Source organism: Falco cherrug, chromosome 2 (genome assembly GCF_023634085.1).
Source record: "Falco cherrug isolate bFalChe1 chromosome 2, bFalChe1.pri, whole genome shotgun sequence".
In the NCBI taxonomy this organism is placed as follows: domain Eukaryota; kingdom Metazoa; phylum Chordata; class Aves; order Falconiformes; family Falconidae; genus Falco; species Falco cherrug.
Genome location: NC_073698.1, coordinates 93,898,856 through 93,926,302, shown reverse-complemented (window position 1 = coordinate 93,926,302; position 27,447 = coordinate 93,898,856). Strand labels below are relative to the sequence as shown.

The window sequence follows — 27,447 nt, the reverse complement described above, 5'->3', positions numbered from 1 at the left end:
CTCCCAGCTTCCCTGAGATTGTAGGGCACAATCCAGGTCCAGAAGCAGCCAGATTACGAGGGCTTCCATACACAATAAAGCTGAAGTTGGACCTCTTATGTATGCAGCACATGGCTGAGTGGGGGCACCTCATGACAATGAACTCACTGTGCTTGCTTTATAAGAGCCGCTGCGGTTGCTCAGCCAAAAAAACCAAAAAAATGTTATGGTTGAGGCAGTCCTATCCAGCGCTGCATGTTGAGGTCCAGGTACTTCTGCTCAAGTCACCAAACTCTGTACTCTTCAGTTTTCCAAGCTTCAAAATAAAGATCAGGAAATTGGCCCAGGACATGCACAACACACGCTTTGACCACGAGGCTTCCTCATTTGCTCCTCTTATATTTTCACATTGCAGTCTCTAATACACACAGTCCCGCAGAAAGAAATTAACTATAGAGATAGAACCAATGGGAGATACCTTCAGTGCCTGGAGGCGTGGCAGGCCAAGGCAGTGTGTTAAACTGCCTGTAAAATCCCCTCCTTGCCCAAGTCTGCATGGCGGAGCAAGCACAAGCACTTACAAAATGTCACAATTTCACAACAGCAGGTTTCAAGAACCTGCATTTCCCCTCGGGGGCTGAGATTTTAAAACACTTGAAATATATTTCTATTGTGTTATCGTCTCCGTTTGCACACCAGGGAAACCTGTCAGCAGTTTGCTATGGGGATAGGTAGAAGGAATGGGAGGAGTGCACTGGAAATACTAGAAAATCACCTGCCATCTTCATCAGCATCATGCACAATAACATGACAAGCCCAGCACAGCACGGTGGTGCTTACTCTTGTGACGAGACAGAGCTCTGGTGTGATCACCTAAAGATATGTATATGAAGAGGTAGCGGTGGCTGCACCACCTGAGCTTTCAGCTTCTCCCTTTCAGGCAATGTCAAACTAGTCACGCAACCTGTACAGCAATTTTTGTCACACAGGAACGGGCAAACTGGATCCTGTGTACCACAGATCTGACCCAGAGGTTTTTCCAAGGGACTGTTCGTTGCAGCTGACAATGCTTTAGAAATAAACCCATGATTTTTAGTGGGATAGTAATGGAAGACTAGAAAATTCCTTCCATCTCTTAATAAGGAACCTCATGGAGAAAACAAGGGCAAATGGGTAAAGGTTGTATCAGGAGCAGTTTCATCATCTCAATACAAGAAAGAATTTTTTTTTTACAGTGAGAACCACACACCCCCCCCCCCCCCCCCCCGCCCAGGGATGTGGTAGAGTCCTTACCACTGGAGGTTTTCACCATGCAATTGGACAGGGGGTAGATAGTCTCATCTGGGCTCCATTTCCCATGAAATGTTGAAGCAGATGTTATTTGCAGGTCCATTCCAACCTGACGTGTTCTAGGGTTCTAAGATTTTTTTTCCTAGAATACAAATCTTTGCTGATTAAATAACTTTGGGTATTGGATATCTTTGAATTTTTGCCCTGCTGTCAAATTTCACTGAAATTGCTTAATTTCTTCAAGTTTCTGAGAAGTGACAGAGCACAATGTGTAAGGACCAGCAAGAGGGATATGGACAGCAATACAACATTCTTTTCCCTAAAATCAGACTAAAAATTGAAAAATCAAAATATGGAAAAACTTGTTACTGGTGGTTTTGCTTCAGAAACTGTTTGTTTAATAGTTGCAGTATGTACAGTGAACTTCTTTGCCTTCATTCACATTCAAACTTGTTGCACATTTTCACAGTCAATAGTGTGCTGATTAGTCTGATCTCAAATGTGTCAGTCTGAAACGTTATAACATGCACAAGAGAAATGAGAGAAAGACTGTATGTGTTTTCTTCATTAGACGTTGGTTTTCCTTTCAATGTTAAGCCAAAAATCATATTAGCTAACACTAATTAGCTCTGCATGACTGACTCTTCTGAGAAACTTAACATCTAGTATCATGTCAGCTAATTATGATTAAATAGCTGACAGAGAGGTAGCTCTTGTAAGTTAATGTTGAATGTTACTGGGTAGTCAGTTGTGTCAAGTTAGTCGTGTCATGAAATTGTAATAAACCAGGTCCCATTTTTGGGAATAATGTGCAACATACATGGGTGCCACCAAGTGATGGAGCTGGCACTCTACCTTCTACTAGGGCAGAGTTAATGAGAGAACTGGAAACTTGCTTCTTATTGTAATGTTTATTTGAAGGGGATAAAAAATGTCACACATAACTGTGTGGCCAGTTTCGGTCTTCTGGAATTTGACTAATGTTTTGTAATCCTTGCACATACACCTTTCCAGGGTCTGCCTATCTGCAAGGTACATAAAAGTCATGGCAGAGAAAGGCAGTAAGAAAACATGGTATCTAGCAAAATTACATCACATTATCATATGCAGGTTTTTATGTTGTTTTGTTTTAAATTCAGGATCAGAACAGAGTAAAAAAGTCATGATTTAAGCAAGGATTTCAGCTAGACATTTTTCAAAGAACAAAAACCAATGAATCAGACGTGAAAAGTAAATAAGCTGTTCTTGCCCTTCTCAAAGTATGAGTAACTAGTATTGGCCTGTTACTCTTATTTTTGTACGGAGATTATGGAGTTGTCATACTCATTCTCTTCCCACAACTCACCCACATTGAATACATGGGTCATGCAAAAATACACAAAACACAATAAACCTCTTACAAAGCCATTTGAAAATTATGTGCCAATGACACTATCATTTATCTTTTATTTCAGCATGCATTCAAGTAAAAAACTTAAAGGAATAGACGTCCTGCTGTGAATCTTAATGTGATTACCCTTTTGTTACAGAGATTGAAAGAATGCTTTTATTTTGCCCATGAACCTTGATATTTCAAAGGTACTGTAACGGGAGTGCTATGAATTCATAAACCCCTTTTTGAACACTACTGCATAGGCACTTATTTTAAATTTTCCCCATAATAATGTGAGGCTTCCTTCTTGGGAAAAATCCTTCCAAAATCTGACTGATTTAAAGATAGCAACAGAGAAAATTTAAACCAAAAGCCATCTGCTACACTTTCCTTAAGACAACAAATTGGCTGATACCACTGAGGTTTGAGTTTGTCCTGCTCTGTGCAGTAATAAAAGGAGAGGAATCTTTTAGGGTTCCATCACTATCCCACTAAATATCATGGGTTTATTTCTAAAGCATTGTCAGCTGCAACGAACAGTCCCTTGGAAAAACCTCTGGGTCAGATCTGTGGTACACAGGATCCAGTTTGCCCGTTCCTGTGTGACAAAAATTGCTGTACAGGTTGCGTGACTAGTTTGACATTGCCTGAAAGGGAGAAGCTGAAAGCTCAGGTGGTGCAGCCACCGCTACCTCTTCATATACATATCTTTACATATCACACCAAAGCTCTGTCTCGTCACAAGAGTAAGCACCACCGTGCTGTGCTGGGCTTGTCATGTTATTGTGCATGATGCTGATGAAGATGGCAGGTGATTTTCTAGTATTTCCAGTGCACTCCTCCCATTCCTTCTACCTATCCCCATAGCAAACTGCTGACAGGTTTCCCTGGTGTGCAAACGGAGACGATAACACAATAGAAATATATTTCAAGTGTTTTAAAATCTCAGCCCCCGAGGGGAAATGCAGGTTCTTGAAACCTGCTGTTGTGAAATTGTGACATTTTGTAAGTGCTTGTGCTTGCTCCGCCATGCAGACTTGGGCAAGGAGGGGATTTTACAGGCAGTTTAACACACTGCCTTGGCCTGCCACGCCTCCAGGCACTGAAGAGTTTGGTGGATCACGGTTTATAAGCACCTGGTCCTTGGTTCTGAGTGACAGAGAAGAGGGTGAACTGTGTGTTCACTGTCAGTAGCTGCTTGTGAGAAGTAAAAGCTGTTTGCCCTTCTGCTTGATTTTGGTGTAAGCTGGGAGATAAGGGTGTGCTCCTTCTCAGACGATGCTCCCTGACTCCTCTTTACACCCCGACAGCACAACCTGGGTGCCAGTACCCATGTCTGCACTGCTGACCTGTGCTTCCAATGCATCAGAGCTGAGTATTGGACTTCATTTTGGAAGAAAGCAAATGACCTTTGAGATTGAGCAAAAGAATTTTACTGTGGTTGGGCAAGCTTAGGAATGACCAAACTGTCCAGATGCACATGAACCGTTCCTGTGTCCCTGAGACTGGGTGGCTTCTATGTCCCCATCCCTTTGCATCTCAGTGCAAGAAGTATGAAGTGGACCAAAGCTTTCTTGTAGCCCTAGAGAACATTATCCATAAATGCAGGGTTTGAATGGGAAGGAACGAGCCAGAGGCTTGGAAAGGTTAGCCAGCATCTCTTCACCTGTGGTCCTGGTAAAACACAAGATGTGATTAGGGGTTTTAGCATGTACTACTGCTGGCCAAATATAGATGAAAAGAGATTCAAGCTCTTCGTATCTCCCTTTGGCAGAGAACTTACATGTTTTACAGGGGAACTATAATGGTTTGAAGTTGCTTACACATATGCATCTGTGAATTAAAATTCTCAGAATGTGATTACTTATTGAAAGCAAGTAAAATAATAATGTATGGAAAACTTGAATTACTTCCACTTGTTGGAAGTCACCTTGCTGGCTGTGTTGGAGTCTGTCCTGTCAGGTGCTGAGTATTCCTTCTTTGTCCAAATTTAGCCCCATGTTTCATTTTGGAGCATGTGAACTGTGGAGCTGAAGTCTTGCAGTGCAGCTGGGCACTGACTCAAGGTTTCGATGAATGTATATGTGGAGACTGTGTGTTGCTGGAGACTTTAGTTGATTCCTATCTGCTGCAGATAAGGGGGCTTCCTAGGGATGCTTCATGTGGCAAGTTACCATGGCATCAGGCTTCCTCAGATGCCAATGTAGCATTATGTTGTTCCACTTGTCTTACCAGGACCAAAGAAGTGATATGCATATTATGCTGCATTTCTCAATGTAGTCAACTGTGGTCTTGTATGAAACAGTCAGTACCCACAAATCATGGGTATTGTGTTATTACCTAAGGGTAGAAATGGAGAGAAGAGGTTCTGCCATTACTCATGAATGAAGATGAGCCTAGAAATGACAGTTACATTGATCAAAAGTGAACTTCAGTGAGCTGTTTGCCAGAAAATGCAAGGTCAGGTAAAGAAGCTACATTAGATTCTTAAAAGTTGCAGTTAGGGCATCTTTTCACACATGTATTTAGTGTCAGGTTCACAGCAGCTAAGGGGAAAATCTCTGCTGTGCAGGAGGAGCTGAGTAAAAAAGTAAAAAATAGAGTTCCTACCTGGCACTAGAAGTTTCTGTGACTGTAAGTTGACTGGAAAACAGAAAGAAGGATTGATTATAGCCATATTTTGGGATTTCTTATATTCTACACTAAATTCATGACCGATGACTACTTTTAGAAAGATGATATTCATATTCTTAAGAAATTGCTGACATTTCCTTTTCGTGATGCAGTCAAACTGCCCAGTAAAAACAATGATTTCATATGGTATAAATGTTTGTCACTACTCCATGTACGCTTCATGTCAGGGGAGCAAAATTATATCATCCTGACTACCATTTTTTTTCTCATTAATTTCATTCTGATTTCAATACAGTCTATCTTAAAACCCACCACACCCGATTAATTATAGCATATGGTGGTTTGAATATCCTTGTTTTGAGCATCCTAATACATAAATCTGTGCAGCCAATGGGTCATAACTGAAGACAGGGTTTGTTAAAATGGCACAGACTAGGATAAATTTTTCCAAACTGCAAACCTACTTTGCAGTTTTACTTTACAAGTGTTCTGGATTACTGAAAAAAACTTTGTTCAATAACAAAAACAAACAAAAAAAAAAAAAAATAAAAATAGAGTAGATTATGCTTCCTGTTACCATTCACTCACTGTGCAGACAGAGAAAGCAAGGACACAGGTGAAGAGAAAGTCAGAAATTTCCTCAAAAAAGCTTTCTGTCCTTTCTCATTCCTACCTATGAAGAAGGTCTACAGACAACTTATAAAAAGCAGATGTATTACCAGAAGCTAAAACACACAAAAGTTTGGGGAGGCTGCCCAAGCACTTTCTGTTGAACAATATTTGCTGTCCTGTAGATCCTGTGAAATCTGATATTTCTGGCTAGACCTAAAGTGGGAAGGATGTCTTGAAGCTTTATAATTTTGCATCAGCAGCTTTTAACCATCCTGTTATGAATTATTGTGTAATTGTTACCTTTGTGTCTTTCCTTATCAGGTTTGATAAGTTAAACCAAGATTATATATATATTCAATTCCAAAACAAAGTTTTCAGTGGACTTGAGACTCCCCAGGATCATTATGATCACTATGTGAAGCTGTGTAACTTTCAAATTTCTGCTAGAAAACTACTTTTGCACACTAAGTTGTGATTTCTGACAGACTTTTTTTACAGAAAAAGAATATTCTCAATCATAATATTTACTCTTAATTTTGCATAACAATTTGCATGATCATAGAATATCTCAGAGATACGGAAGAGACCCATGAGAACCATCCAGTCCAACTCCCTGCTTCTTGCAGGACTACCTGAAACTAAGCCATATGACTAAGAGGGCTGTCCAGATGTTCCTTGAACTCTAATAGGCTTGGTGCTGTGACCCCTTCCCTGGTGAGCCTGTTCCAGTGACCAGCCACCTTCTCAGTGAAGAACCTTTTCCTAATGTCCAATCTGAAGTTCCCTTGATGCATCTTTGAACCATTTCCTCGTGACCTATCACTGGTTGCCAAAGAGAAGAGATCTGCACCTTCCCCTCCACTGCCCCCCTTGAGGAAGGTGTAGACTGCAATGAGGTTGGTCACTTCTCAGCTTTCTCTTCTCCAAGGTGAACAAGCTAAGTGATCTCAACCACTCCTCATAAGTCTTGCCCTTGAGGATTTTCACCATCTTGGTTGCCCTCCCATGGACACACTCTAATGGTTGGATGTCCTTATATTGAGGCATCCAAAACCATACACAGTAGTCAAGGTGGAGCCACATCAGTGCAGTCTAGAGTGGGACAACCATCTCCCTTGACTAGCTAGCTATTTTGTGCCTGATGCACCCAAGGACACTATTGGCTCTTTTGGCTGCCAAGACACACTGTTGACTCATGTTCAATTTACCATCAGCCCAAACTCCCAACTCTTCTTTTAACAGGGCTACTTTCCATCCTATTGACCTCCAGTTCATACATATAACCAGGATTACCCCATCCCAGGTGGAGAATCCATTACTTGCCTCCATTAAATTTCATATGGTTGGTGATTGCCCAGCTCTCTAATCTATCCAGGTCTCTCTGCAAGGCCTCTCTACCCTCAAGGGAGTCTACACTCCTCGCTTAGTATCATCAGCAAACTTACATAACGTACATTCAATTTCTGCCTCCAGATAATTCATAAAAACATTGAAGAGCACTGGCCTTGAAATAGAGCCCTGGGAAACCGCATTGGTGATTGGCCACCAGACTGATGTGACCCCATTTACTATACCTCTTTGAGCCTGAGCCCTCAGTCAATTGCTCACCCAACATATTATAGGCTTGTTTAGTTGTGTGCTGGACAATTTGTCTAAAAGATGCTGTGAGAGGCAGTATCAACAGCTTTGCTAAAATCCCCAAACTCCCACATCTACTGGCTTCCCTGATGAAGCAAGCTTTTCAAACCCAGGTCAGTTATTAATGTAGAGTAGCAGGTAGTGCTTTGTACTTTGCTCTTTATACATTGAAGTGCCTTCAGAGTCCAAAGGTGTAGGAATGGGAAAGACCCCAAAAAAATGAAGTAAGTCATAAAAGCAGTGATAGCCCAATGTTATCTGTCAGGGAACAGCACAAGCCACGCTGCTCCATGAGGGTGAGCGAGCCAGGGGCCTAGGGCACCTACAGCACAGCCTGGGCCAGGGCACTGACCCACAGGATCTGGGCAGGGCTGCGGCAGCGGCAGTGATGTGATCCACTGACAGTCCCAGATGAGGTGAGGTGGTGAGCAAGAGCTGGGGTGCAACCAGGAAGAGAGACAGGACTGAAGGCAAAGAAGAGAGATGCCAGATCCATCAAGGGTGATCCAGGAAGCCCAGGCAGCCAGTGAGGACAGCTGGAGGCCAGGCTGGTGGTAGGGCTGACTGTAACACAGGTCCAAGATGTATGCAGAAGACCTGGCTGGGCACAGCCTATGTATGACACGGCCCAAACTCGGATACTCCTGAGCCCACAGACAGAGGGAGCTTGACTGGGGGCTCAAGTGAGATTGGTCAGGGTACCCCAAGCCTTGCTGGTACCCCCAGGGACCTGTCAATATCTTAATTTTCCCTGCCACATCTGCTGATGTCCTTGCCTAACAGGAGGTTTGCATAACACTCTACAAAAAATGGCCAACATTCAGGTACAACTGAACTTTAGAAGACAATGCTTTATTTGAACTTTTCTGGAGTAAACATTATTTCTGCAATAATCAAAGCTAAGTAACAAGGGTCTATGAACGGCAGGTTAAGCCTTTGCCTCCTTAGAGTCTCTAAGAAAGCCTTGTCACAGTTTGGTCCTGTGGTCTCTCTAGCTGATTAAACAAAGCTTTTCTAGTGTGGGTTCTGAAAATAATAAAAAAAAATAATCCACTGAAAGGATAATGGATACAATGTTAATTGCAGTATGGCTATATTTGCTACAATTACACAAACAAGAATTATCATTCAAATGAGAAACATGTGGCATGTACAACTGCAGAGTCATGGCGTACTGTGCATATCATGGCCTAAGCAACTGAACAGTATTTGGCATTTGTCTGCCCATGTCTTTATCTCTTTCCCTTTGCTTGCGCTCCTGTTTTACTGTATATCAGGTCTTCCTTTCAGTGCCCAGAACGAATCATTAGAGCAGAAAAATACTGATATAGTTTTGCTTTCTGCAGCATAATACTCCATACCTAGGAATAAACTGTATGACAATGAATGCAACATCTGAGGAAGTATTGTGTTTCAAACTGTTATATATAAGTGAATGTGTGGGAAGTGGCTTTGAAATTTAGACTACTCCAGCAGAACAAAGAAGTCTGAGTAATGCTATTTGCATTCATGCTATTTTTTTTTCCTTTCTTTGTCATCACTGGTTTTACATTGCAGGGATAATAGTACTAAGGGACTGACTTCCATCTTGGTGAGCAAAATTGATTAGGTTCTACCCCTGGAACCATTTAAATTAGTTGTGCTGGGGACCTGAAAGACAATGCTATTAAAGCAGGAGAAAATTCTCAAGGCGTCATGTCCTAAGCTAATAACAAGTCTTGTCAAACTAAATCATATCAAACCTTTTTAGTCTAGACAAATACTCCAGCTTTCAGTTTCAGCACACACTTGCCATTTGAACAACATTATTTTGGTTGTTAGAATTTTTTAAAGCAAAAATTAGAAAGCAACAAGGTTCGCTTCAAAAGGCAAAATAAATGGAATAAATGACATCAGCATGTGAATCTGCAGTCTGGTGCATACAACTGTATTAAATAGTTTTGCAGTAAAAAGCCATCGGCCTGGAACAGCTCGGCTTTCTAAGCTGATAACATTTTAGTGAGAAAATAACTTTAATAATCCCCCTGAACATCATATGCATGCACAAATTATTAGATTAGGCTGTCCTAGTTATTTGGTTATTACAAGGCTTCCGCAGGAATCACACCCAAGCCACAGGAAACCACAGATTAAAAAACCCCAAAGCCTAAACATAGCATAATTACCACAGGGAAATCAGTGATTAAAGAATAATATTTAAAATAAATTGCAATGTTGAAAGGCTTTTACAAACTGTTTTGATCATGTTTGTCTCTGTTAAGCCTTGAAGATGAATAGACAAACCAATATATAGGAAATTCTCTTCCAACTAGAAAACTGTTCGCAGCAAGGATGAGGACAGAACTCTATGTCTGTGTAGTTTCTGAATTGAACTCCAAGTTAATTTCATTGGATTCTTCTCTTCTATATTTCTAGCTTCCCCTTTCCCCATCTCTTTGAATGCCCAACCTGGCTTTTCGGATTGATTTGACTAGCAGGTATTCTTTATCTCAGTTCCCTCTTCTGTGGACGGAAATTGATACTTCCTGAGAGCCAATTCATCCCTATAGCCAATCAAGATCTAAAATAAATGGGATGAAGTCTACCCTGGAGCTGCCTATCTGTTCAGACGATGAGCTGAATCCTCCCCCTATCATTCACATAGCTGAGGACCGCTCTTCTGACAGTTGCAGTACCATTATTTCAAATTGGACAGGGAGCGAATAACTTACGAATCAGAAAAGGTGCTTCTTCATTCTAAGCAGTGACTGACAATATACCGGAGGCATCTAAGGAATAGCTCCTTTCTCCTCTTTCTTGCTCCAAAAATCATGACTCCTACTTTCCCTTCTCTGCAGCAAAACAGCTCCCGTTTGGGCTTTAAAACCCTTTCTCTTCCCAGCCCTGCTCATGGCCTGATACAGATGTTGTGGGAGGTAGAAGAGATGCACTAATACCCTCTCAGGCTTGGAAAGGCATTTAAGGTCTATTTCCTCCTTCCTTGGTGAGTGCCACTACTACAAAGCTTCCAGTGGAAAGGTTGGCATGATCTTGTTTCAGCATTCCTGCAGCTACCAAAGCACGTTTTTTAAAGCACCGGAGGCTGTTAATGTGTGCTTGGTGGACTCTGAATAAACCCCTGCCCACAGGAGCGCACACTCCTTGTATGTTCTCACTGTAGCTCTTGAATCATGTTTGGACCCAGGCTGGAACTAGATACCTCCCTGCACATGTGCTCATGCCACATTCTGGGTATGAGCAGAATTCAGCTGCACAGAAAACATTGAAGTTAAACAGTGAAGGACCTGCTGAACTTAAATTATCTCCAGAGCTCAGCAGCAGCTGAACAAGGGCTAAGTGTTTCGACTTAAGCACCCAGATCTTTTATGTATCCATGATCAAAGGGATATTGGACACAGAGAAAAGATGAATTAAACACTCCCCTCCAGCTAATTGTTATTCCTTTGTACAGCCATTGGGGGGAAAAGAAAAGAGCAAATACTTAGGAGAACTGGGTTGTTCAGAAAGGCCAAGAGGGGAACATTGCTTGAGTTGAGTTGAAAGAAAGAACGTAGTATGATATAGCAAATAACCTCACAGGCCGTTGGACCTAAGGCAGTCATGAGAACTCACTTGCCCTGTAAAAGGGGGACATTTTCCTCAGGAATGAGATTGTGAGGTTTTATTGTAGCAATGGAAAATCAGTGCCAGTGCACCTGCTGCATTGCAGCACCAGTGCCAACAGGAACACTGGCTTGCAGCCTTCCTGAAGATATATTGAGGAGTACTCTAAAGATAACAGCCCTCAGATAAGAATGCAAAGAGCTCCCCAAGAGCTTAGCAGATCCTTCGTAGAGACTGTCCTGCACAGAAAAGGCTGCTGTCAAATATGCTGGGCAGCTCTGAAGATACTAAGGATAAGAAACCTTTGGCTGAGGATGCTGTGTGCATCCCTTCCTCTGGTAAAAGCATATTAATATCAACTGGATGGCAATGCTGGATTTTGATGGGACGTGCATGAAAGGGATATGGTGAGCATGTCTGTTGGAGAACCAGATCCTGCTTGTAGCTTTTTCTGTGTTCTTCTGCAGTTAGTTGGCAGCTAGAGATGTTAAACAGATGTGGGTTTGTTAGAAACAGGAGGCTATGGAGGCTTTTTTCCTTTGCTTCCCTCCCATATTAGCACCACTTAATGTAATGTTTGTGCCTGGCACGTCCTGTGGGAGTAGGGCTGAATGGCTGTGCCCCCCTTTCTCCTTGCTGCGCCCGCATTTCAGACCGGGGCTGTGGCTGCTTTGGCACAAAAAAACCCCAACCAAAAACGTGTTAAAGAAGCAGCCTTTAAATTTTAATTTCAATACTTTAAAGTGATTTTGTGTGGGAGTTTTCTGCACTTAAGCTTCCTGATGTGCGATCAATCAAAGTCATGGCTGCTGGAATAACATTAGGTTCAAGGTACCCTTTAGGCAGAGTAAGTATTGCAAACTTGGCAAATGTGTTTACAAAATAAACATTGTATTGACAACTCGAGCAAAATCTCTTACAGCTGCATATGCTGGGGAAAAAACCCATATTTAACTAGAAGTATAACCTACATTGAAAAAAACAAAATCTTTTTTAATTTGTCTTCATTGCTTTTTATTACATTCAAAAACAAGTTGACAGCAACAGCTGAGAAGGAGTGGATACTAGTATGGCAAGCTTTTTCCCTTTCTCTTTCCAGTTGTCCTCCTGATGTGTCTGACACACACAAATATGCATGCTTTGCAAAATCCCATTTGCACTGTGGTAGTGATGCAGTCTCCCCAGGAAAATTCTTATGGATTCAGACAGTTCTGTGGAACAGCCAGCAATATGGAGCTCTCTCACAGCTGGTGGGAAGGATGATCTAGACTCTAAAACACGGATGTGGTAGCCAAAAGATTAAGATTTTGTTCAAAGATCTGCCACTGGCTCCTCCTGTAGCCCTGGGCAATGTACTTGCCATATGCATACCTTCATTTTCCTATTGGTAAAACAAAGCTAGTAATATTTCCCTGCATTGCACATACCCTTTGAGAAGCAGGTGGCTTAGCTTCTTCAAGACTTTCATGAAGATCTTTCAGGGGAAAGAGGCAGAGAAATACTGAGTCCTATTTTGTAGTCTTTGAGTCTCATTAAGTGCAGTCTACTCTCTGTTAACATGGACTGTTCCATGCAGAATAGTTCTCTGATTTTTTTGTTTCTTCTTTTTTTTCTTTTTCATTTCCATCATATTGACAAGCAAGTAAATGTCAGTTCATGTGAGAAACATTTAACAGGGCTCACCAGCCAGGCAAGTACTTCCCCACAGCTCTAATTAATAATGATAGAGCAAGTGTTACTGAAATTTCTGACATCTATTAATAACTTATTAGACATAAAGATAGCTCTTAAATATAATATGAAGTGTGTCTCTTTGTATTTCTAGCCCTGTGCCACTCTCCTCAGCAACTTTCTAGTGGGATCAGAGTTATTAAGGGTTAGGGACTTTTCAAAAGATAACATTTATTAATGCTGAACACAAATACTGGGTAACAGGGCAATGCAATCTGGGCTTCTGTACAGGACTAGCAGACTCTTTTGATCTAATAGGAGTCAAAACTGTGTATTATGTGCTAATCCTGCTGAGTCATAATGGAAATGGAGCTTATAATAACCATGTGGATATAAAAGATGTAGGTGTGCATTCCTGCATTTAAGCTAGCAGGAGGGACAGACCAATCTTGCAAGAATATGTAGCACTGGAAAGAAAGCTGACGGTGAGCTACTGCTACCCTAGATTTACCAGTAAGGCAAATGCCTAGAAAATAATTGGAGGAAGATGCATGTTCATTCCCAGTCATGCAAGTAGAATTACTGGCTGAAGCAATTCATTAAAATCTCTTGAAAGGGTTATAACTTGACCCTGATCTTCATGATTTATTTTTTTTTCCAGTGTGTTTTCTGAGCTTCCTTATAAAGTTCAGAGTTGGAGGGGGATTGGGGGGGTGGGGGGGGTGGTGAGAGAAAGGGAGTTAACGTGAGTCACTTCAAAGCTTTATTCTTTTCTAACACCTTATGGAACTGTTGGGGGAAAGTTATATAGGTTATTTATATATAGGCTGTTGTCTTCTTTTGTGTAGGCTGTCTCAGTTTTGCAGCTTCTTTTAAGTTACACGACTCATCTGAGCAGGTCAGAATTACCCCAAAGTCACAAAAGCTGTTCCCTTTCTCTCCTGACTTTGACATGTGCTGTGCCTGACCTGGAGAAGTTGGGCTTGAGCAGCGCCTGTGCCAGGTGTTCCCGCTGTCAGATGGACAGCAGAAAATGGGCTCTGGGGCACCAGGTGTGTGACTTTGCAAAAGGAACAAGCCCTGTGCATTACATGGCTGCTCCTTTTTGGGAGTATTGCAGGGCAGCTGTAAATTATGCTCTTGGTGAATAAGTTGGCTTTTGCTTCTTGCTCTGAAGCCCTGGGAGTACAGAGAGGAGTATCAGTGGAAACACCCAGTGACTCTGTGTCTGACACATGAAGGGCCGGGCAGTCAGCTGAAAGGCGCCGTCTCTTCATTCTGCAATATGGTGCCTGTGTCAAGACCCTGTATCAGCCAGATCTTTGAGGTGGATGTGCCTGCATCTTCTTCACACAATGAGATGCTGCAAGAGATTAAAAGTTGTTTATGAACTTAAAAAGCACCCATGTTTCATTAGAAAATGAACAGAACAAGAAAAGCTGAATATTTTTTTATAAAGAAAACTCAAACAACTAGGTAAGACTAAGCAGAAATGCAAAGGTTCATGCACATCTCTCCTCCTACCTACTGTGTCCTCAATTCCAGCCATCCCAATGATTTGAAGTGGCAGAAAACTCAGTCTGGTCCTCTCTGAGTCTTAGGAAATTATTCTGTCCATCATCTCTGAGGTATGTCTGGCATCTCCTCAATACGGTTTCTCCAGATCCCATATCATTAAGTCTTTTGAACTTTCTCCATTTGACCAAGATTAACAGTTCCCCAAGGATGCAATAGATTCCTCTCCTTATAGGTGGGGAACCTTGTAGGTTCAGCCTCACTTATTCACTGCTTTAGAGACACAGATTGTGACACAAACTAGGAACACACAAAAAATTAAGAAGTAAAAGGACCTATACCATCAATTATAATTCCATGCTTGCAGGGAGGATAAAACCCAACACATCACATGCAGGAGCCCAGAAAATTGCAAATAGAAATAAGAGAATCAGAAGTGATTTATTCCCTACGTCCTGCACAGATGAGCAATCTTCACTGTGAATATTCACTGAGCAGCGGCGATATGCTTGGTAGATATGGAATTGTTAGCTCCCTCCAGGATTTCTCCAGCCTTTTTGTAAGGTGAACATTCATCTGTCAGTATCATGAAGTCATCCTACAAGCAGCCAGCAAGCCTTTGCTTGCTACAGGGCAACAGACTTCAACAAGTCTTGTGCATGCGGCATCAGACTGACATGAAAACCATTCCCCTTACTTGTGCTGCAGTGCTTTGAACCTCCAGGGCCAACAGCAGCCTTTCTGAGCGTTGCCTGCATAATCCTGCAAATAGCTCTCCATCTGTACTTTAAACTGCCTCAGTCACTGGTACCGAGAGTGTTGTGAGTGTTGTCAGTGCTCAGTGGTGTGCAGCTCTGATTTTCTGTTCCTTGGAGAGTCTCTGGCTGCTTTAACTACAGCAGCAGACAGTAAAGAACAAATGCACCCACTCTGGCATTAGAAAATGGATGAGGGAGGCAGCAGTTTATAGGAGAAAACACTGGACTTCAGGCTAAGCAATCAAATAACCTTCAGAAAAGGATTTTCCTGTTGTGAAAATCTAGTATTTTTGCTCAAAGTTAAGCTGAGAAGAAAATATAGATGTGCCCCAAACACAAGACTGTGTGGCTAGAAGGCATCTTCACCAACATCCTTCAGTGAGAAGCCATGATGGTCTTAGCTATTGATTTTTTAATATATTTGCACTATGTTTCTAACTGTTGGGGCTGAAGATTACTTCACTCAGCCTTGCTGTGTGTTGGCACTGTTTTGAACAGAGCTCTTAGTATGAGAGTCCTGAAGACAGTTTAACATTACAGTGTGATTCAGAAAGTACTTGTATTTACAACTCGGGTGAAAATGAAATTCTCTGGAAAACACAATAGCTGCAAACAAAGCCTTAGTGCAGGACTCTGCTTGGAAGCAAAGTCTCAGAATCTGTGAAGCCCTATTTTTACTATAAATCAAGATTATTTTATCTCTTGAGTTGTTGAGGAGAGAACTGTATTCCACGTTACAATGCTAACAGCAGACCATCAGTAGGCTATTACAAATAATCAGAGTCTGCAGCAGAAAATGATCATGAAAGGTGAGACTACCTCTTCTGTGCTTGAGTATCCTGGTGATTTCTTGCAGGTGTTCCTGACAGTTCCACATGAATACAAAAGGGAGCCTACAATGATGTGTTCCTGTGCTTTTTTTTCCTGCTTTTTTTTTTGTTGTTCCATGGCTGGTCTTCCACAAGTACATCAAAAGCATAATTCAGTTAAATGTTAATTGGTCAGATATCCCTGGATGGAAAGTACAGGCAGATCTTGATTAGGAAGTACTACCTGAATTTACAAAAGAGGAAAAGAGGATCATTAAATTTCAAAGAATGTGAACAGAAAAACCAGGGAAAGAGGTACTTGCCAGTAGCTTCATACAGCAGCTGTGGGTCTGCGAAAAGCTGGCACAATGTGAGCCCTCAGTCCAAGTCTTTTTCTTTCAAAGAGGTGGTACAGGCTGATGATCTGGAGCTGGTTTGTGGGACCTACAGTGTGGGTCAGGTGGGTCCTTGGTTGGAGGAGTCCGTGGGCAAGGACTAAGCGCTTGGCTTCCTGCACCATCTTGAACAAGGTGTCCTTCTGCAAAACTGCCTGGGCATGCAACCTGTGTTTCACCAAATGCAATGTTGATCTGAGGTTCTGAGCCTAAATGCTTGAACTGATTTGGGGGTGTGATAGGTACATTTACATTAATGTGGCAGCTCTGATCCCTTTAGAATATGGAAACTGATTCAGTTTAAATAAATAAAAAAAAAGCCAAACAACAAAAAACTTTGCATTAATCTAGCTAAATGCTGCAGTTCATTCCCTTTTATTTAAATTCCATTTTCTTCCCTTTAACCTGCCTTATTTATCCCATTATCTTTCTTTGTGCTTATTAATATTCAGACCATCAATTTCTTTCTACATACATTTTCACCTTTGCCATATTCTATTATTCTCATTGTACATTCTCTTTCAATTCTGCATTTAAGTGCTTTACAGTACGTGAAATATGACTCACTCACACTTACAATTAGAATTGGACCATGTTATCCCTCCTGAGCCTAAGTTTTCTTTGATGTCAGCATTGGGATATTTTTTAGAGACATTTTTACTTTTCATTTTAAAACTTCCCCCCCCCCCCCAAAGATGGAAAGAGAATAATTTGATGGACTGCATACACAAATCTATTTGTTGCACCATTGTTGTTGGCTACATATTGCTTAAATTGTCTACAAAAAAAGCATTTTTTCCCTCCCAGCTTAATCAGATGAAAGTAGCGATTCAGAATACAGAGCCCAAAGAATCATTATGTGTTGCTCAGGAACAGTAAGTAACTGATCAAGTAATAGTCAAGACAAAAGCATATGGAGATACTGACTAATGTAATGAACCATCCCATTATCAGTTGTTTTAGTCTGATGTTATATTTAGTATTGGTAAAGCAATTTTCTCTGACTGAAGGATTGATTTAATTTACCCATTTCTAACCTAGAGAGAGTGGCAGTCATAAAATAAACAAATGCCTTTTCCCAGCAAATTACATTGCTAGAAGTCCTAACAAACCCAGAATTTAGGAGTATAATCTTAGGGGAGAATTAGAATATCAAGTCTCTATTCACAAATAGCAGAGAGCACAAGTGAAAGAAGAAAAGGCATGTTGCCCTAGGCATCCTTTTTCTAATTTTAGGTTTTTGTTGTTCAGGTCAGTGAATTGGATCACTTTTAATGGTTCGCTTGGTTGTGACTACAATAGGCAATACAGCACAGAGAGGGTGTTGTAGAATGTTCTGAAGTCACCTGGGCTTTAACACAATTTTCATGCTATCCAATGGAAAAAATAATACCTAAAAATGTACGTATAGGTACAAATGTTCTCAGTATTGATCATGGTAGCTACACTGCCGTCTGCCAGTTCTGTAATTCTTATCTGCTTTACATGAAGTGATTTGTTCCTATTGCTACCAAAATAGAATCCTGATTTGTTATTTGATAACAGTCATGCACTAAGTCAGTTAACTCTTCAAAGGTCAAGGAATAATGCAATTTGGTGCAATTCTCTCCTAACCAGGTGGCAGAGGTAACAACTGCATCTGGCATGTCTGTGGCTGAGCTGAATGAAGATTAACTTTCACCTCAGGTGGTTGAGGCACTTTTGGATCTGCGGAGGAAATGAAAGGGTTTTCTGAACCTGAGTTAATGCTGTGTTTGAACCCCCCTGCCCCCCAAAAACCCAACAAACATTTCAGAAAACTGTAATCACAGCAGAAAAACTGGCATTTTGGAAGTAGGCATTCTGGCTGTACTCAGGTACATACCACATTGGCTTCTTATTTCAAATTAATCTTAAATATAAATGCTCCTTTGGTAAGTATCAGCATTTTACTCTGTTTATGAATTTAATGACACTGTTTCAAAATCCTGCCAGAGGTTCTTACTAGCAATCATGCAATCATGGGTTTGTGTTTCCTCTTTAATCTTCCTCAGTTTTTTTTCCTTGGTGATTGTTTTTATCCAAGCTCTTATCCACTGAAGAATTTACCACTTAGAGTCCAAGTAGTGAAGTGGGCATTTAATGTCATTACAGAAATGTTATCTGTTGATTTCACTAGGCAGAGCCAGAAACTTCTATTGTAAATGTTGTAAATGAGACCAGAGACTGACATTGCCATCTAGCTACAAAGGCTGCCTGTATGTGTATTTGCCTGTGTCTTAATGCAGCCACATATGATTCTCAATCTGCACTGAGCTCAGCTAGATATGGGGGTGTTGCTGTGTGATAAATGTCTTTCAATTACTTAACAATAAGAAGCTGCTTCCTTGTAGCAGGGACATCAATCCTTGTTTGTCACATTTGTAAACTGATCACCATGACTCCACCAATCTGTTGATTACTTTCTTTGGTCCAATCACAAGAAATGTCACAAATATTGGTACTATTTATTTTATTTCTGCCAACACAAGCTTGCTTTTCTGCCTTGCTTTATTCACAAGCCAAACCCAAAGGATTAATTGGTGGGGCACTGAGATGCTGTAGTAAACTGCAGGGAGTCTGTGCACAGCGAGTCCTAAGCTTTTTGTGGGGGCAGGGGAATCGTTTTTCCCTTTGGTTTTGACGGAAGGAAGAAAAAGACTTAATCAAATGGTTGTGAGCTCTCATTCAAGACCAATTTCTTGAAGACTGAAGAGGACAAGACATACAAAGTAGGACTGAGAAAAGAGCAGAGGTATGCAGAATATTAGTGCAAGAAGCTGATGCTTGGTATTGCAGGTTTCTTTCTGAGACAGCTCAAGCACAGACTGCGGATTTTATTGGCTTGTCTGGGATCTGACAAAACCATTCCACCTCTAACTATGACACTAGGGTGGGGTGAGGTTAGCTGTCTCTTGATCTGCAAGACTACTGCAGAGTGCATTTTTGTTGGCCAGTTAAACCAGGGTCTTTTTACCAGGAGAGAAGAGAGAGGCAACCTGGCTGGGGAATGACAAGACCCACAATTCCCTATTTCCATATAGTGTTGAAGATGTGGTTAAGCTGGTAGGAGTGGGGGTGTCCCCTGACCTGTTCTTTCACAGTGTTTTTCAGGATTAGGGGAATGAGAAGAATCAGCAGTGCCCTGGTGGATGACAAAGTCCTAATAAATGATGAACAGAGGAATTTGCATTACCCCCCCACCACCACCCCTCGCCTTCATAGTTTTAATTTTCTCCAAAATCTGTTTCTGTAGAGTGCTGAAAAAAAGAAAATCAGACAGAAATAACTAGCCCTTTTATTATTTGGTCTGTCTGTGTGCCCGAGCTTCATGCACCCTGATGAGGATCTGCTCAATCCTTGTTCCACTCTGCCCTTGTTTACAAGGCATGAACTCAACACAGTTCTTGGGGAGGGCCACCAGAACACTCTGTTTCCAAATAATTCAGCATTTCCCTTCTGTACCTTCTTGTTAACTGTTTCTTTAGTAGAACTGCGCTAGGCTTGAACTCCTGGCCTAGATATGAGAGACATACACTTTATTGTCACCTTAGTGAAAACTGGTACCACACACAGTTGACCACTTGCTTACAACAGTGGGCTTTTAACCATGGTTACAATTTCAACTAATGTTACTGTATTTCCAGTAGCAAAGGTCAACCCTCCATCCCTGCGTTATCAATGCATAATAAAATTACCCAGTTTGCTCCCAAACTGAGCACCAGCACCATTATCTGTCCAAAGCACAAGCCTTTGTTTTCTCAGCTGTAACCTCCTTGGTTAGAAAAACTGCCTGAAGCGATTTTTCAGATATATATTTTTTTATTTATGTCTGAAAAACAGACAGTATTTTCAAGGAAGTCAAGGGCTTGTGAAGTGGAAATGGTACATCCTGTCTAAGTTTCCTGTACAGAAAGAATGAATTGTCAGGAATGGGAAATACAAGGCAACTACACCATATGATTGCATAAAATGACACATGATGAATATGCCAATACTTCATATGCCCTTGGGAAGGAAAAACAAGCAGTCTTGGCTTCACCAATCCGATAACTGAATCTGTATTTACGGGTTTACTGTTTTCAAAGGTGGAAATACGCTTGGCGGAGAAGAGGGATCATAAAGTATGAATAGACACAGCCCATGCCAAAAAGAAATATTTTATTGCTTCTCTAGAATGGTTTTCCTTTATCTGGAACATAAGCTTACTTTTTTTTTTTTTTTTAATGTGTCATATAGAATACAGTTAAATAAAGTTGTCTTCCCAAGCCACCTAGCAATGCAGTAAGTGAGCTAATGAAGGACACTTGCGACTACCACAGGACTCATTCACTGATGAACTGTTGTCTCCTGTCAAAAATCTGCCCCATACTAGGTGCTTATTTTCCAGTAACAGAATAGCAGCTCTGATAGCTTATCCTTTTCCATTGCAAAATACATTATAGAAAGGTTATGGATATTAAAATCTTGAAGAGGCAAGCAAACATTTACCACAGCCTGGCAGACGAAAGCTTTTGTTCCCATTCTTTCCCCCTGCAGAAGCAGCCCCCTTCAAGAACAGGTCTCCAAGCCAGCTGTGACGGACAGTTGCTTACTTGTTCTCTCCTGAACACTTACGAGGCAATCAAACCTATAAATTTTAAACTTGGTGGAACCTGAACCACTTTGTTTTATGCCATATTGTCTATTAAGCTAAAAAGTCTTGTTGACCTGATTCATCAAGGTATTGCATGGTCACTGTGACTGTTTAGAACTGCACAGTGTAAAGGAAAATTAACTAGAAAGTGTTGCAACGACAGAGTAGTATAAAATGGTGGAGGTTTTAAGACTGGGAAAGTAATTTGCATTTTCTGATATGAATTGGGTTTAGAATGATGATATTTCATGGGTGTGAAACACTTGGGTGAAAAAAAAGATCCAGAGTAAGAGTGAAAGAAAAAGAAGATACTTGCATTGTGATAGCTTCTGACAGCATGTTCTTAATTCAGAAATTTATCTACCTGGAAATTATGATGAAACCAGGACCGATGTTTTCAGCTTCAGCTATGTAAAGGTGATATGCAGGAAAGAGCTATCAATTTCTTTATGAATTCACGATTTGAAAAGAAAAATCCAGTATCTTTTATGATAACAGAATTTCATGTAAGTGTTTTGATTTAAAAGGATAAAGTGAAATTTAATGCAACATCAACCTTGTACTTGAAGGTAGTTTTATATAACTTTTGTTTCAGTTTTGATTTAAAATATTACTTTATTCTATTTCCATATTTCCCATCTGAAAAATTCTCTGAAACTTTTTTCCTGAAGAGATTCTTTTAATGCATAGGAGAAATTAATTTCAAATCATAACATTTCCCAGCAGTTTAAAACTTCCTTATTTAAAAATTCTTGCCTAGAATGTGGTATTGTGCAAAAGGAGAGCTTTGGGGCTTCATATCACAAGTATAAGATATTTTTTCCTGAGATCCTATCAACTAAATTAAGTTAATATGACTTTTTAACACAGGCTGAATACCTTGCCCTGCATGTTGAAGCTATTTTCACAGTGCAGAACTCCAGGAGAGAATGGATGTATCTTTATTTCTATTTTACACCTGTTCGACAGAATCAGAGTTAAAGCAGTTGTCTGGAGTCTCAGGAGGCTGGCACTGTAGCAGAAATAGAGCTCACATTTGGGTTGATTCACAAATGTCAACAAATGACAGCTGCTCAGCTGCAGGACCCATGATCATGTTTTCCCCCGGCTTCTCTCCACAAAAGCATATTTCATTCTGGTGGTGACACATGGTGATACGCTGAAAGGTACCCAGAAGCTGTGAGAGAGTCAACAGTGCTAAAGTAAAGAGCTGGGAAAACGAAAGGTTTAATCTTCGCAGGACCTTCATGAACAGTGTAATCCTCCTTGGACTTTAATTTCCAGGAACTTCACTGGGGTCATTGATGCTACAGCAGTGCTGTATAGAGCATAAAGTGGTCTTTTATTTATGTAGCGGGCATGGCCAAATAACAAAGGAGGAAAGTTATTAAGAGAAAGGAGTTGCTTTGTCACATTTACTATGCTTAACCTTATCATACTTGGCTCTTGGTGCAGACAGCTCTCACTGTGAAAAAGTTCCCTCATTAGCTGGCACTAAAACATATACAGAGCATCTGAATAATTGATATAATTTATGGTTTTATTGGTGGAAGCCATTAAATCCCCTCCCCCCCCCCCCCCAGCCAACATTAGAGGGGAAGCTTTGCAACATGCAATAAAAAATGGAACAGCTATTTAAAGGAAGAAAAGGACAAGAAAATTTTATTGTGCTTTCTGAACATGTTAACGCCGAACGAGGCAGAGTCTCCAAATATCCACATCTAAAAGTACTGCAAAGTAAATGGAGCCAGTGTGCTGTTGGGGCTACAGGTTTTTCAAAGGAAAGTTTGCAAGGTCTACCCTTGAAAAAAACAATCACCACTAAGTTTTCATTTTATACTTGGTAGCTTGATAATGTCTACTCCAAATATGTAGTGTTATTGCAGAACTTGCATTTTGTCCTGCAAGCAAAATTATGGGAAAAGTGGCAAATGCTGAGGTAACAATCTCTATTACATAGGCTCATGTGGGGGAACTTTTGTTATTTTGCTGTATTCTGCTTAGGATTACATCAAGATACTATGGAACTGAGACGATTCACAGACTTCGTCTAACCAAAGATGGCATATATCAAGCAGACACATATACCTGAAATAGGCATGCAAAACTCCAGTCTTGGTCAAAAATGAGAGACTGGCATTTTTAGGGTGCAGTTTGTTTGACAATAATATAGATATCTACCTTCCACTTACATGCATTTTGTCCTAGAAGTGCTTATTTCTTAACATTAATTTTAAAAAAAACCCCAAACAAATGAACATAACATGTTTTAAGTTAAGTGAGTATTTTCAGTGCTTAAAGGGAGTTTATAAGAAAGATGGGGACAGAAGGGGTAACGATTTTAAACTGAAAGAAAGTAGATTTAGTTTCGATATTGGGAAGAAATTATTCACTATGAGAGTGGTGAAGCACTGGAACAGGTTGCCCGGAGAAGTTGTGAATGCCTTCTCCCTGGCAGTGTTCAAGGCCAGGCTGGACAGGGCTTTGAGCAACCTGGTCCAGTGGAAAGTGTCCCTGTCCATGGAACTAGATGATCTGTAAGGTCGCTTCCAACCCAAACCATTCTATGATTCTATGACTGAGATGAAACATCAAAAAAAAAATCGGGGTATATACTGTCCTGCATGTACCCAGTAGAGTGTATGGAGCATGGACATGGTAGCTAAGGAAGCTGGAGATACAGTACTGTGTGATGAGCCCTTACCAAAGCAGGTGATGTAAGCCTTTTTAGTTGAGCAAACATACGAGTTTTCATGCTATACTATGATCTGGGGAAAAAATTGCTGGCAACACTGTTTTTGAGGTTGGTGGAAGAACCTCACAAAGGAATGGATGTGCCTATGATATCATGAAGTACTCAGTTTTGCAGACTCCAGCTCCTACAATCCTGTCATTCAGCAATATTTTTAACTGAAAATATGATGTGAAACATTCCTTGTTACAGTGCAAAGGAGAAATAAAAACCTGGGAATGAGATGCACACTTAGAGGCTGCCAAGTGGAGAGTTTTCTGTGGAAGTGTCCTGGTTTTGGCTGGGATAGAGTTAATTTTCTTCTCAGTAGCTGGTACAATGCTGTCTTTTGGATTTAGGATGAGAATAATGTTGTTAACACATTGATGGTTTTAGTTGTTACTAACTAATGTTTATGCTAAGTCAAGGAATTTTCCATTTCCATTACCAGCGAGAGGGCTGGAAGGGCACAAGAAATTGGGAGGGGACACAGCTGGGACAGCTGACCTGAACTAGCCAGAGGGGTATTCCATACCACAGAACGTCATGCTCAGTTTATAAAATGGGGGGAGTTGGCTGGGGCCTGCCCATAGCCGCTCGGGGACTGGCTGGGCATCAGTCAGCAGGTTGAGAGCAATTGTATTGTGCATCACTTGTTTGGGTTTTCCCTTTTGATTTTATTATTCTCTCTCTCTCTCTGTGTCTGTCTCTCCCCCTTTTTCATTACAATTGTTGTTATTATTATTTTATATTTTAATTATTAAATTGTTCTTAAATAGCTGAGAAGCCCCTAGAAAAAGGCATTTCATTTACATGTGAGACACTGCAGAGAGAAGCTACAGCATCTGGTAGGCAAATGGTTATAGCACTCACCTGGAATGTGTAGATCAAATTTACATCCTCTCTGTGCTCATCTCACTGAGGGAATTGTTCAAGCACCATGAAATACTCTCTGATAGGGCCTTCCCAATTCCTGCATGTGTTTGGGACAAACAGACAGAGAATGACTTCATTTTGCACTGCTTAGGATTCACTCTGGGAAGAGGAGACTGTTCTCAGTCCCCAAGCCAATGTATTTTTGAGTGTTTTCATAGAAGATGGAACAGCTTCAGCAGGGGTGGTTGGGAGAGGTCCACTTCAGATCGGTCTGTGATCTAGTAGATATGACCATTTCCTAGTCAAAGGAAGACACAGGTTAGTCAGCCAAAGCAGACAGAGACCCTAAAATCCACTGAAACTTTGCACTGTGCATACTTTAGATAACAAAGTGCCAGTCTAAAATCTGGGCACTCACTTTAGGACTTTGGAAACGTGTACCAGGTGAGGCCCTCCTGGACTTGGTGTAATAGATCTATGTCATCCTCCATGCATAGATAAGGGTGGCAAGAAAAAAGTCTGGCTTCAGAAAATTGCATGGGTTTTTAGGTTTTTAGCAGCATAGTTCTGTACACACTGGGGATACATAGACAAAATTACATAAAGTGATTTGAAAGCAAAGTGGTCAACTTTCACTCAATGCAGGACTTTTCCATTTATTTATTTTTAATGTGTTGTTGGAAGCAATAGCTTTCTGTTTTCTCATTTAAAGCTGTGCCATGATATGGCAATAGCTAAACAATAAAACAAGATACATACCTGTCAAGCTTATAGTGATCCTCTGATTCCAGCCCAGCAGGTTGGAGTTAAAATAATCTAGCTCGCTCAGCAATTGTGTGGATGTCAGTTATGGCAGCACTGTGTAAGTGGCAGGAAGGCAAACTCAGGGCTTCCTTTATTATTTTACCCTCCTTGCTTTAAGCCCACTAGGACAGGATTTGCACAGTCAGAAATGTTGATTCTTGTGGCTTCAGCTCCCTGCATTGTGCTGTCTCTGGCAGCACAGTCCAGCTGCTTATGCATGTCTAATACGTCTCCTAAGGGCATTTGTAAAGGAAAACAAGCTGCCCCTTCAAGCAAGGTAACAAACAATCTAAACCCAGCCGCATTTTACACAAATTACACTGACTTGATTCCTACTGTGCCTCAGCCTGTGGCACAGAGCGTCTGGGACGTGGTAGAGTTTTCACTGGGTTTCACAGCTGCTCAGTAAAGATGTAACTTGTAAAATTTGTTTATGTGTGGAAGAGAGAAATGCATACCTGCTGTGTATCTAACTGAAAGGCACAGATTCACAGTGTCACCATGGCGTGCTAAATCGCCCTCTTCCATCTCAGCCTATGCATGTTGTACTTGGGCATTGCACTGCGGAGCTGCACTTTTGCCTCAGCTACTGAAATGTATGTTCCCATGATGCAGGCTGAATAACAGTACTTTTCTCCTCTAAAATGTCTGGGTCAGTGTTCAGGATCTGCAGGAATGGAGCTCTGTATCCTTTCCACCATGCTTTAAATGCCAGTTCTTCTGCTTGTATTGCTTACTGCGGCACATAGTGCAGTATATTCTGTTTGATGGTAACAAAAAATGTTCTACAGACTTCAAAAAAGCATGCTATTCAAGCACATGGCAAATGGGAGAAAAACCTACTGAAATATGTGTGCTTCCCTTCACCATGAAATGGTGGCCTCTATCATAAGGGCAAGGTCATTTTCAATAGTGTGTGCAAAGGCTAGAGGTGGAGTTTTCCAAGGAGATTTGGTCTCGTAAACATTAGAGTGTTAGATGCACAACACATCCTTTTCTTCTTTCTTTTCAGACCACTGCATGTTTTGACTGCATTGAAATATTTAGCCTGCAGTTGTATTAACATTTAGATGTTAAATGCCTTTGATTATAATTTTTCAGGGTTTAGGTACAATTCATTTTGCTTATCTTGATTCAGTTGTATGGTGCTGCCATTTGAAGTGGGTGACCTTGGGTATCTGAGACATCTCCAGAGGACTGGTTTGTATGGTACTGGACATTTGTGCTTTGCTGAATTAGCAATTGGAGGCTAGGTACCTAATGTGGCAGTATGTGATGCTTTTATTTAGAGAACTGAGTAAAGCTGCGTGTGTCTATGTTTAGACAGTGGTTTTAAGCTCCTCTTTAAAGAAATGAAGAAGACTATTTGGATGTTATTCATCTCATCCTAGAGAAGACATCTAAAACAGCTCAGATGCATCCTAGAAATGCTTATTCTTCAGGGGTTATCTTCATTCCTTGATTTATTTATATCAAAGTAGTTTAGACAACTACCTCACGTGTATGCTGTAGACATTAAAAGTCAGATGTTTTTAATTTCACCCTGTATGAAATATCTGATAAACAAAAGAGACAACCTGCTGTTGCCTAATCAGAAGATCTCTGCTTAAAAACTGCAAGACTACAAAAGAAGGCAGCAACCAAATACAGTATGGAGGACAATGTACTTTTGATATGCATAGTGTGTCGCTCATTAATTGGCTACTGTCTGGCTCAGTGTGGGTAATATGATAAAAATCTTGTGACATTGCAGTCCTGTAATATATCTGACAAGTCAATTCGAATGCGAATAGGCTTTTATTAGAACAGAGGCATCTGGTATTTGGGTATTTGTAGTAGACAACATCTATGAAGATTTATTTTTCTTATAAAATTGCAGGGTAAAAGTCAAGCAACTAGGATTGAATATTTAATTAGCAAAGTTATATGAACCCATAGGATACAGTACCCTGAGTTTACTTTGAGGTTATGGGTATCAAACATAGCTAATTAATCAATATCATAATTGGTTTGTAAAAGATAAAAAAGGCGATAACTATATAACCATAAACTTTCTAGAGTTTTTTTCAATAGGTGTTGTATCATGCCTTGTATTTGAATTCTTTC

At 40.7% G+C, this 27,447-nt stretch overlaps 1 protein-coding gene across 7 annotated transcripts in view; it reads left to right on the top strand.

Annotated features, from left to right (window-relative positions):
• The window catches only part of GLRA2 (glycine receptor alpha 2), a 131,520-nt gene that overhangs the window by 73,786 nt on the left and 30,287 nt on the right, over positions 1-27,447 (top strand). The window lies entirely within an intron of this gene.